Genomic DNA, 13,178 nt, shown 5'->3' with positions numbered 1-13,178 from the left:
TACAGGCTAGTTTGATGCTCATGTCCAACAGTAGAGGGGATTTTGTTGGTGCTTAGAGTGTATGGAACCCCCTTGGCCATGGGTATGTGCTTGTAGCTAGCTTTTGTGCTTTATCTACTACATCATGGGTGGGAGTCTACGACAGGATGGGATTAAGGGGCTTCTGCCCCATCATTTTCTGGTAGGATTGCTAAGTCCAGGCTCAAGGTGAATGGGGGATCTTGGTGTCACCTCTCCCCAACCTTTTGGTGAAGATATAGAGATGGGTGAACCAATTTTGGGGGTGCATGCTAGTAGTAAAGCTCTAAAAGGTAAATCCAAATAAGGGGAAGGAGAATCCTCATCGAATGGAAAGCTTCGACTGTAAAAATTTAATGGATGTTTGCAGAAAGTTGAGGTCGAGCCTATTCTTTTCATTCAACCTAAACAAGTTTTGGAGGATGTCAAGTACTAGAGTAATCATGCTCTTATTTGAAAATTTTTGGGCCTTTGTCTTTCATTGTTGATGTTGTATTCCTGGGTCTGTCGGGTGTGGAACCCAGAAGGAGATATGGAGATTCTGTTAGTAGCTAATAATTATTTTATGGTTATATTCTCTTGCATGTAAGATAGAAATAAGAATTTTGAAGGTGGCCCTTACTTCTTTAACCAAGTGGGGCTATTCATCAAGCCTTGGCACTTGAGCTTTAACTTTGCAGAGGAAATCCCCTCTCAGGTTCTAGTTTGGGTTCGCCTACCGAGACTTCCTTTGGAATTATAGAGCGAGGATATTCTGCACTTAATTTCTATGCTTTTGGGAAAACCTGTGGGATTAGTGACACAGACTCAAGATTGTAAGGTAATTTCTTTTGCTCATATTTATGTTGAAGTTGATTTGAATAATCCATTGCTAGACTCTATGGAGATTTGTATGGGCTCAGTTTCCTAGATCTAGCAGTTGGATTACAAGACCCTACCATTTAGATGCAGAATCTACCATGAATATGGGCATCTATTGTGTAGATGTCCTAGGTTTAAGAATCCCTCCTTGGATGCTCCAGGCCCCCCTAGGGAGGAAAAGGGAAAGGCTATAGTATCTAATGGACCTATTGATAGTGAGGGATTTACTCAGGTTAAACCTTATAACAAGAGAAAATGTAAGAAGAGAACTTGAATGGACAAGCAGATTGATGACACCTTTAATAGGTATGATGCTCTAGGAGATATGGTCCTATAGGAAGGTATCCCAGTCAAGCTCTCTTTTGAGGCTAAAAGTTAGCATGAGATTTAAGAAGGGGATATGTAGAGAGATGATCCAATTCTTTTCATAGGGGACCTATAGGCCGAGCAGTTGGAAATTGATGTGCCCCCTCCTGTTCAAGATATCGAGGATCTCTATGGAGCACAGGGTTCACAGGGACTAGCTGTGGTGGCCACTAACCCCCCTAGGTCTAAAGGAATAGTTGATTCTAGTAAGAGCAATAAGGCTCCTCTTATTTTAGGCATTCAACAAAAACCCTTCAAAAAGGGGCCTTTAGATAAACTACTAAAAAGTGGTAGGAAGACTAATAAGGAGAAAGTGAAGATAATGGGTGAAAATTTGGTTGAGTTTGGGTCTGTATGACCCATTGATTCTCATTTCTCTCACCTCTATAAATGATTATGCTATCATGGAATGTAAGGGGGTTGAAAAACATCCCTAGATAAAAAAGGTTGTTCATAGATTAATTGAGTCTCAGTCTCCTGATATGGTCTTTATTTAGGAAACTAAGCTTTCATTAGATGGTTTGGCTAAGTGTGCTATGTATATCTGGCCCCAAGGCTCTTGGTAGGGGGTGGGTGCCTTGAATAGTTCTGGAGGGGTGGCTTGATTTTGGGACCCTAGGAAAGTCTCCCCATTATGGTGGATCTCTAGTCGATCAACCATTTCTTTGATTGCCACTAGCTTTGAGAATGGAGAAAGGTGCTTCTTATCCAACATTTATGCTCCTACGGACTTTGTAGGTAAATCTTAGTTATGGGCCCGTATTAGATTCATCTAATCCCTAGAACCTTTTCTTCCATGGATTATGGTGGGAGATTTTAATGCAATCATTAGCCTAGAGGAAAAAAGAGTTGGGCTAGCTAGGCTAGACCAATCTTCTAATTTGCTCAGAGATATGATTGGCTCATTGTTTCTCATTGATGTGAAGCCAACTAATGGTGTCTTTACAACGAATAATCAGAGATGTGGTGGTGAGGCTATCTTGAAAAGGCTTGATAGATTTTTGGTTTCATGCTATTAGATGGACAACAGGTGGACCACTAGTTTTGAAATTCTGGATTGGAGAGGATCGGATACCAAAAATCCATCTTTCAAATTCTAGTTGATGTGGCTCAGAGACTTGTCCCTGTAGACACCTAAAAACCTTTAGAAAATAAAGTATTTTTATTTTCTGAAAAAATCTTTGATGACATCATCATTTATCAATTAATTAATTAATTAATTTTTATGCCATTAAATCCCTTTATCTTAATTAAAAATATTTAATTAAGGAATCCCTCCCAAAAATGTTTAAATCTTATTTAAACATTATTTCCTTATTTATTAATTATTTAATTAATAAATTGACCAAAAAATCCAAAATAAATAAAAAAAATTATTTTTTGCCCAAAACTTGGCCAATTTCCTTATGACCAATAACCTCTTCCAAAATCTTCTAATCCTTCTTTAATTTTGATTAAAGGCTAATCTCATCATTTCCTACCCCTAACCCCAACTCAAAATATTTAATTAAAATTAAATATTAATCCTCATGTTTATTAAAAAAGTTTTAATAAATATCTCCTCAACCCAAACCCTTGAAATAAATAAAACTTTATTTATTTCTTAAAAATCTAATTTATCCTCATCCAAAGTCTAGACTCTTCTAGAAGATGTCTTTAAACCTAATCCTAATCCCCTCCTAACCTTGTCACATTCCCTAAACATGGGTTAAGTCTTGCTAACCCAAGCCAAAGTTAACAAATATCTCCTCCTTCACCCACCCTCATTAAATTCCATCCACTTGCCTATCCCTAAGCTAATCCTAAACCATCCTAATCCATCCTCTAATCATTTGCACAAGCCTAAACAAGCTTAAAACCTTCCTAATCAAGTCCAAGTCAAAATTTTTCTCATCACCCTCAAAATATCTCAACCATAAAACTTTATGAAGTCCACTAGGTCATAAATGACTCTTACAAGCCCTTTTATGGCTCTTACAAGTCATTATGAGGGTCTTTATGAAGATTTTATCCCTTGAGCCTCCTTTGTTGACTCATCCTTCCCCTTTCCTCCATCCTCTCACCATGTGACATGTGTCACTCCTTGATTGGCTATAAGAAAGCACAATCCATGTGCTCTCCTCTCATGCAATCTGAGCCCTCCATAAGATTTTTCCCATCCTTGCATCTTAGCCCTCAATCCCTCAAGCCTCTTGCCTATAAATTGGATCCTTCCCCTTTGCAAAATAACACAATCCATGAAGTAAAGTCATAATGCCATTTTAAGAAGCCATTTTACATCAAAACCATACACTCACACCCAAATTCCAACTCCATTTGAAGCCTTTTTTGAAGCATAAGCTTGAGCATACATCCTATCTATTTAGACAAAGCCACTCAACAAGAGAGCTTCTCATTGAGAGAGCACATTAATGGCTCATATTCTCAATTGAGAGCTCATCTTAGTCTATCTTGAAGTTTATGAATTTTGTTTAGTTTGTAGAAACTTTATTTAAATTTGGTTTCTATTAGCATACTAACATTGCTCATATACATTTTGGCACGCCCGGTGGGACCTCGCATGGGTCATCTTCATTAGCTTTTTTAGTCAAGTTTTGTATGTCATTTGCTAATTTTGGCTAATTTTGTTTGTTTTTGTGATTGGTAGGATTGTATAAATTGGTTTTGTAGGTCCACATGAGCATGAAAAAGACAAAGGAACTAATTATCTATCTCATAGTATTTGCAGATTTTTCAAGCTTATAGGTGGACAAAGAACTTGGAATTCTTCTTCCTCTTCTTGTCTATATTCTTCTCATTCCATCTACTTCTTCTTATTCTTCTTGTGGGAGATCTTGGCCATTTTTTTTTTTTAAGGAAGCAAAATCATACACACTTCTTTTTAGCGCTTAAAATGAACCCCCAAATCATACTTAAATCCATTAAAAAATTAAAAATTTGCAAAAAAGAAAAAATCTTTTAACAAGTGAAACTAAACCAATCTAATCATTTGCATCCTTGAAACATCAAGGTTTTAGATGCATTCATGCAAAGTTAGGAACACTTCATTTTTGGGAATTTAAAAAGAACTTAAAGTTTCCATTTCAAAAGATTCAAAATCAACACTAAGTGCACACTAAAGTTCTTTTAAAAAATCTCATGAAAACTAAGAGTCCTATATGGTTGCCAAAAAATTGTCTTAAAAGCTTTGTTATTTGTTCTAAACAAATGTCTTGTTGCAAAATCTTGAATGTTTCTTAAATTTTTCATGCATCAAAACAATCCAGGAATATCATTTTTTGGGCTTAAAATATGCAAACTAGGACACAAAATCTTGAATAAAAACCAAAGTCCAAAGAGTCATTTTCACTTTTGAGTCCAAAACAATCTTGAATGATCTAAGGTTAAAACAAAGCACTTGAAAGTTCTTAAAACAACACACAAAATCTCAATCTTGAATGCTCAAAGGAAAAAAATTGAATGTTTAATCACTTGTCTTTGAATGCATGTTGCTAAAATCACTCTTGAGTGCCATGGATTAAAATCAAGTTTGTTTTTTTTTAATTTTTATGAATGCATGATTAAAACAAAAAATCCAATCTTGAATGCCATAGATCAAATAATTATCTTTTGGGGCATAAAGAGAATCCACATTTTTGAAATCTTCTAAGTTATAAAAACTAATAAAGATGCTTTGAGTAAGTTTGTATTTGGACTCACCCTCTTTAATCACCCATCAATTTAACCATTGGTTGCAATCTTAGCACCATCTATAGGGATGGGTCTACCTAAGAGCGTGTTAAGTGCTCCACAAAGATCAAACTCCACTCACTTGGGTCTTTAGTGGTTTTTCTAAGCTAGAAAATTTCTTGAATGTGCATTAATCTCGCTCACACTTCATTTGGGCATAAAAATTGAACAAATCTTGACGTGGAGAGCCTCCGGGCGTGTGCTTGGCAATCAAGTTTCACACATATTTGTTTTGGGCTTAAAACAAACTCACACTCAATCTTGAATGTCTAACAATAAATGAACATCACATGGTTTTGATGCATTTTCAATGACGCTTGCATTTCTTATGTTGACGATCTCTCGACTTCCATTATGCTAACAACGCTGTCAAATTGGAATGAACATTGTATGCCATAATCACAAGTGTCTTCAATCATAGCTTACAAAATCTAAATCATCAGTTGGAATGAACGTGTGTCTTTTAAAGCCCAAGATCATGTATGTGGTCTTGTTTTACACTTTTTAGGAGGTCTACTTGGGGATTTCATCACCCCTTGGGACGACCTCAACTCCAGCATTCCGACGGAGTATAAAACTTGGGAGGTGAATCCAAAGACACCTCTCTTGGGATCAAAATTTTGTCACTCAGGCTAAGCCTCAAGGAACTTTATACCCTTGAGAAGTGAAAGAGGAGAAGTGGGTTACCGCTCCTCTCGGCTGTGTGACATCTTTTTGGTTTCATCTACGGATTTGGGCCTCACGTACCTTGCATATATCGAGGACTCCCTAGCTAAACCAAATTTCATCCTTGTAGAAAGCTTCCTAGGATGTTGGTGTATTTGACGTGCTTGCTCAAAACTTTTGTCTACTTGTTTGTTCATAGCTTTTGAATGAATGTTTGCCAATTTTGGTCAAAATCCCAGAAAAGTAGAAATCTCTCAGCTCAAGGCATACTTAGCATAGTCACTGCCTTACCAAAAAATCATCCAAGCTCCCCCGTTGCAACCAAATCTATCTAGTTCTTTGCCTTAGAACAATCCCAAATCCAAAATCCATCCAAATCATCCCCCCAGCTAGCTAGCAACCCAATCCAAAATCACCCAAGCCTTTAAAGAGTTGTTATCACTTTGCCAAAATTTGCTATCCAATCAATCGATCCTACCAATCAACCAATCTCACCAAGGTTATCCCTCTGACAGAGCTGATGCAGAGTTACACACCGGAAGTGTACTCTTGGTCTAGATTGCACTTAGACCCTTCAAACAAGCCAAACTTGCTTCTAGCCTTAGGAGATCCTTAAAGGACCTTCCACTCTTGGCAAATAACCTTCTCACAAGGTTTGACAACCTTCTCAATGTAAGGAACAGGTAAGCAAAGTCTGCTCCCAATTTGTCTTTAGAAATAGTATCCCTTTACTAGGCCAAAACAAGGATCTATGCTTTAGGCCTCTCAACCACTTGATCTGATGATCAACACACCTTCACATATCCCAATGTACTCTGAAACAACAACCTTTCAGATTCCCACACTTTTGTAATACACCCAACCAATACCTACCTAGTAAATCCTAGTAGGTCAGCAAAACTTGAGTTTCAGCAATATCTTTTGATTTCCCCAAACGACTTGGCAAATAAAATAGAGTTTCAGATACCCTTTTGACTCCCCTTAAAGACCTCCAAATCTTAAAATCTCACTCCACTCCAGCATATCCCAACCTATGCAAAACACGCAGTCCTAATAGGCCTAATTAGGCTTGGTTTGTTAAGAAAGTGCAAGGAAATGGGTACACAGAAAAAGATACTGACTTGGATGGTGTTAGAGAAGGTCTAAGACTTCCAATTCAACCTTTGGTTGCACTCCAATCAACCGAACTTCACAATTCTACTTCCAAATCTGAATTCCGAGTTCAAATTCTATGCCTAACTTGAACTAGGGCATCATTGAAACTTGGACTCCCACCATGGAAACTACTCCTACTTCTAGAATCAACAAATGGTACATGTCTTCTCTCAGATTATTGGGTTTTTTACCCCTGAGGCCAATTAGGTGCACTCTAATGGCTCATTTGCACAAAACCCTGATTTTATGGAGGGTTTGGGACTGGTTTCACCCAATTTGCTCTAACTTTGTCCAAACTCCTTCAAATCACTCCAAATAAAATGCAATGAGTCAGTGGGACATAAAACTCTGCAAATCCACCATTAAACTTCTAGTCTCACGTCCGTACCACACGTGCAACCTCTGAAAACAGCGAATTAAACAGAAAAATAGGGAGTTCTTTATTCATCCAATGAAAAATCCGTACAATGAAGTTCCTCTGTTCTTTTGGGAAGAGGATCAATATATTTATAGCCTAATGACACCTAAAAACTGACCTCCCAGGCAGTTAGAGGTCGAATGTAACTGATTTGCAAAAGTTGCACAGTTTTCTTGCAAAAGTTGTCAGCAACTTTTTTTCAAAACTGCCGATATGAGCAACTTTTCATATGAAGACTTCAAAACACATTCTAAACATGATATTATTGAGCATCATGGCTATTTAGGCCATATGAAACCCTCCTAAACACCTAAAACATATATACCCTATAGGCTACTTACATCCTTGGTTTATAGGGTCACCAAATAAGATGAAGTGCCTACACAAATGGGCTCATATTTATTCAAACCTTGCATAAAACTTCATAAAACCTCTAATTACATCCAAAGAGGTATGAGGAAGGAAGAATGAAGACAAGATGGAGTTTTTATCCATTCCTCTAATACCAAGCTTTGTGCTCTGCACCAAGAGCATTGTCTAGGGTAATCTAGCTTTGTCACTTGCATCCCTCATCACCTTGAGCTAAAGGTTGGGATCCACAAGTGGTCAATCTCATGTCATGCCCATAGGATCATTAGTCTATCCTCAAGTTGATACAGCCACCACCAAATCTAGCACATAGGAAAGCAAAACTCTCACCTTTTGACAACATGCCCTTGAAGTCTTCCATCCACAGGAAAGCCAAAAATCTCCAGCCAATCCTCCTTAGGTCTGTCATGCAGCTTTGACTCTCCCTAGGAAATCTTTCATCAGCCAATCCAAAATCTGTGCTTAATCCAAATCCAACCATGAGCTTCCGTGTTCATCCATATGCAAGACCCCATCCCCATCAAACTCACCATCAAAGCATGAAGTAACAATCCTATCATGATGTGTTTGGTCGCATCGTCCTTGCTCCCACCACCTCCTATTCCAATGATGATGAAAATCTTGTTGACTATGATGGGTATATTGAAAGCCTTAGAAACATTTCCCCAAGCATCACCCAAAATCCAAGAGTTATTCCAAACTATCTAGTCATGCCATCTAATATTCTAGCTTCCCCTCCATCACCCCATCAACCAAGCTTCCAATCTTCCACCCCCATCACACTAGCTATTCCTGTCAATCCACCTCCACCTTCGACACACGAGTCTCCAAGGAATCTCCTAGAGGAAATACAAGAAAAGTTGCCTCCAACAGTCGATAAGCCATGTCATCTAATCCAACCATGTGAAGTAGTCAGTGATGAAGCTTCCCCATCTATAATATCACCTCCATCTCCCATAGCTATCATCCCCATACCATCCATCAAATTGCTTAAAATCCTTCCACTTCCCGCAAGCATCAAAATCCCACCACCTATCAAATCCCTCCAAATCCTATCCACATCACCTCCAAGCATTTCCCAAATCTCTCGTAATGACCCTTATGCATCCATCTTCTACTCACCCATCTCCACTACTGAATCCCCCATCTATCCATCTGCTGCCTTTGAAGAATCCATCCCTTCACCTCCTATCGCACCATCCACTCCAAACCAATCCTATCAAGATCCTACCCAAAAGCATGTTGACATCCCCCAAAGCATAAATGAAGATATCATCGTACCATGTCTTCCATCCATAGTGCAGTCACCATCTCCTCCATCTCCAAAACCTCAAGCCATATCTCCTCCACTATAAGATATCTTGTCATCCCACCAGCTACATCAAGATCCTATCCTTCCATCTCCCCCACTCCATGCTTCCATCTTACCACCTATCCAAGCTATTCCACCATCTATAATCTACCCTCATGGTTCACTTACATTCATCCATGGTGGCCCTCTCTCAGTAGAAGAATTAAGAACAGTATCTCAGCATTGCAATACACCTAATAAATCACTTCTACGATTTTCTACAAGCAAAAAGTTTCCTCAGCTTGTTCAAATGCTCAATCGATGGCATTATCAAGGTCAAGGTTTAGGACCACAAGAGCAAGGAATCAGAGAGCCTATTATTGCACAAAAAAATCTAGGATTTCATGGTCTTGGATATGTATCCAAAGGCTCACCATCTAAAGGTTTTGGTATACCACACCCCCAAACCAAGCCTATCTCCAAGCCCACCATGCTAGCCTCCCATCACTCCTTCAAGAAATCTTATGTCATCCCCCCTCCACCATCTTTGCAACCCAAAACAACCTACCATATCCCCCATTCATCTGGTAAATCCATTTTGGGTCCCCATGTCCCAAAATCTACCATCCTCTATCCTCCTATCAGCCATCATAAAAATCCTATTCCATCCATTTCTATGCAAGATCAACAAAGGCACATATCAGGGCATATCATCCATCATCATCCCCCTACATGCTCTTTCATATCGTCTCCATCTCACAAAGCTTCTCCTAACCATCTTCCCAAAGCTTACCACAGCAATGTGAATGCCAACTTCAAAATGCATAAAGCTAAAAATCCACATCCTAGGCAATCATATGTCTATTCTAAAAGACATACTCCAAAAAGGCAAAATCCAATCAAAGAATGCAAAACAATGCAAAAGCCTACGAAAAGAAAATCCAAAACCATGTGGATCCCCAAGAAAAAAGTTGAAACCCAATGCATAATGGCATCCACCATTGCTAATTCCCCCATCTAGTGACTCATGTCCCCCATCTACTAACTCTAGCTTGGGTGCCTATATCCCCAAGCACGCTTCCACAAATCCTCCATCACACCTTTATCTACCATCTATCCCCCATATGCTCTTTTCACACCCATTCCAACATGTGCCAATGTTGCTCTTGCAAGCATCCCCATCTCATGCTCCTTTCCAGCATTTTCATCCCTCCATCTCCTACCATCAATCCCATCTAATCCGACCTATTGCATAAATCACACATCCGGTGTACCAACAGCTAGCAAAAAAATTGAACATTCCAACAGCCAGTGAAAAATCCCAAAAAAGCCAAGATAGTTGAAGAAAGCCAAAATCATTCCAGCTAAGTCCAAAGTCAAAAAGTCAAAAAAGAAAAGAAAAAAAAATTTCCACTGGTGAAAACTTGACAATTCAAGTGCCTTGGACAAGTACCATGATGAAAACTTGGCAAACAAGCATCATGCGTCATCCTGCCATCCCCAACTTAGCCTATCACCCTCATTCTTTTGGTCATCTCTTGACATCCACCTCCATCTTCCAATCTATCCACCTATCCTCCATCCTCCAGCTTCCATCTCACACCATCCACTAATCTTATGCAGCTTCAACCAATCATCTCAGCTATCATCCATCTCCCTAGCCCCTTCAGCTTTTTCCATCCTAGCTTCAATCCTATCACATCCATCATAAGACCTCCTTCCACATGTTATCTTCTGATTGGGGGCACTATATTCCTTGGAGATCTTGTCTTGTCCATCCTCCCTTGTCATTGGTATCTAGCTCTAGGCTATCCTCATGCAAACCCAATGTCATCTCTTTATATCCATCATAATCCTAGCTATCTACCATCCTATCTAGCCATCTCATCCTGCTCTTCTAGCTATCCTTGGTCACAAAATCTCTCATCATCATTGGATGCATCCTGCCAAATCCATATCTTTTGCTATCAGCCCACCCTTTGCTTTCACATCTTGCACAACATCGAACCATCCTGCTATCCTATCATCCTGAGCTTTTGCCTGCTTGTAACTATCTTGGTCCGTTAGCTTGTACCATACATGATTAGCTCACTTGTAAATATCTTGGTCTGTCAGCTTGTACATCCTCTTTAGCTTAGTACCATTGTATCTATCTAGCTTTTGTGTCAGTTCCTCCTTGATCAGCATCTTGCACACATCGCACAACCCTTGGTTAGCTATTCCAATGCATCCTTTAGCTAGATCTCCTATCACCAAAGTGCTATCCTTCTTAGTTCAGCTTGCCATACGCATCACCCATCCAGATCCATTAGCTTAGGTGCTCTCCGATAGATCCTTGTAGGATATAGCTTTCCTCATGTCTGATCTTGGTCCGTTAGTACCTCGTCCTACCCATCTCATTGGCAAATGTTTCTCTTTTGGATTTTTGCTTTATTTTGATTTGGAATCTTCCCTTTTGGGTCTTGAAATATCTTTTCCAAGCAATCTCCTTGTTCCCTTCTCAAGGTTGCCACGATCTTCCATATCATGGTATACTGTGAATGGGGCAATCAGAGCATAAGGTCTTGATCATGTCTTTTTCTTGTTTTCTTTTTTGCTTGTGGGTTACCCAGTGTCGTTTCCACACTGCTTCCTCTGGGATTCATGTGTGATACTGGGGCAATCCTTGCATGTTTTTTTTGAGTCAGTTTGTCAGTCCTCTGGATAGTTGGTGAAAAGGCCTTGATGTTCTTGGTAACCTTGGCAATTAACCAACAGTCTTATAGCAAATCTAGTGCTCAACTACATGGTGGTACTTATCTTTGAAGTATCCCCCCGCTCAAAAAGATTCAATGGTTTTCCTTCATCTCCATTATCCCCCATCCATATCCAGCATCCGTCTCTCCTACCCCAGCTTATGCATCAATATCTCTTTGAATCACTCCTCACCTTTAGCTTTAGGGATCCAAAATCCTAGTCTTAGGGATCCACCAATCCAAATCAATCCACCAAGCCTCATCTTTCGAGATCCACAATCCTAGTCCTAGGGATCTCCGAAACCCATCTTCTGCCAATCTGACTCTTTGAAATCCTGTTGCATCAGCTTTTTAAATACCCTCATCCATCTCCACATCCTAGATTCTTTTTTATAGCACTTCGCTCCTTCATCCTCTGCAATCCCTAAGGTCTTAAGCTTGCTTCCTCTTGTGCATTTGATTCTCCTTTATCATTCTCCCATAGTGAGAGTTTGAGCTAATTCAGCCCCTTCTCTTTGCCAATCTGAGTCTCCTTGCTCATCTTGGATTCTTGTACTTTTCAAGAAGCCATCGAGCCTTGCTTTCTCTCCCCGCTGCCTTCTTGAGGGGGCATCTTGCAGTCCATTCTCTCCTCTTCTGCTCTAGCCTTGGGCATCTTATTTTCTTATCTTTGATGCCATGCCACTTGCAGCATCACATCAAAGAGGGGCAAAATGTAGACACCTAAAAACCTTTAGAAAATAAAGTATTTTTATTTTCTGAAAAAATCTTTGATGACATCATCATTTATTAATTAATTAATTAATTAATTTTTATGCCATTAAATCTCTTTATCTTAATTAAAAATATTTAATTAAGGAATCCCTCCCAAAAATGTTTAAATCTTATTTAAACATTATTTCCTTATTTATTAATTATTTAATTAATAAATTGACCAAAAAATCCAAAATAAATAAAAATTATTATTTTTTGCCCAAAACTTGGCCAATTTCCTTATGACCAATAACCTCTTCCAAAATCTTCTAATCCTTCTTTAATTTTGATTAAAGGCTAATCTCATCATTTCCTACCCATAACCCCAACTCAAAATATTTAATTAAAATTAAATATTAATCCTCATGTTTATTAAAAAAGTTTTAATAAATATCTCCTCAACCCAAACCCTTGAAATAAATAAAACTTTATTTATTTCTTAAAAATCTAATTTATCCTCATCCAAAGTCTAGACTCTTCTAGAAGATGTCTTTAAACCTAATCCTAATCCCCTCCTAACCTTGTCACATTCCCTAAACATGGGTTAAGACTTGCTAACCCAAGCCAAAGTTAACAAATATATCCTCCTTCACCCACCCTCATTAAATGCCATCCACTTGCCTATCCCTAAGCTAATCCTAAACCATCCTAATCCATCTTCTAATCATTTGCACAAGCCTAAACAAGCTTAAAACCTTCCTAATCAAGTCCAAGTCGAAATTGCTCTCATCACCATCAAAATATCTCAACCATAAAACTTTATGAAGTCCACTAGGTCATAAATGACTCTTACAAGCCCTTTTATGGCTCTTACAAG

The sequence above is a fragment of the Cupressus sempervirens genome, chromosome 6 (assembly GCF_028749045.1).
Source record: "Cupressus sempervirens isolate cs-2001-9-10 chromosome 6, ASM2874904v1, whole genome shotgun sequence".
Lineage (NCBI taxonomy): Eukaryota > Viridiplantae > Streptophyta > Pinopsida > Cupressales > Cupressaceae > Cupressus > Cupressus sempervirens.
The sequence above is the reverse complement of the archived record's forward strand: the minus strand, read 5'-3'. Positions refer to the sequence as shown.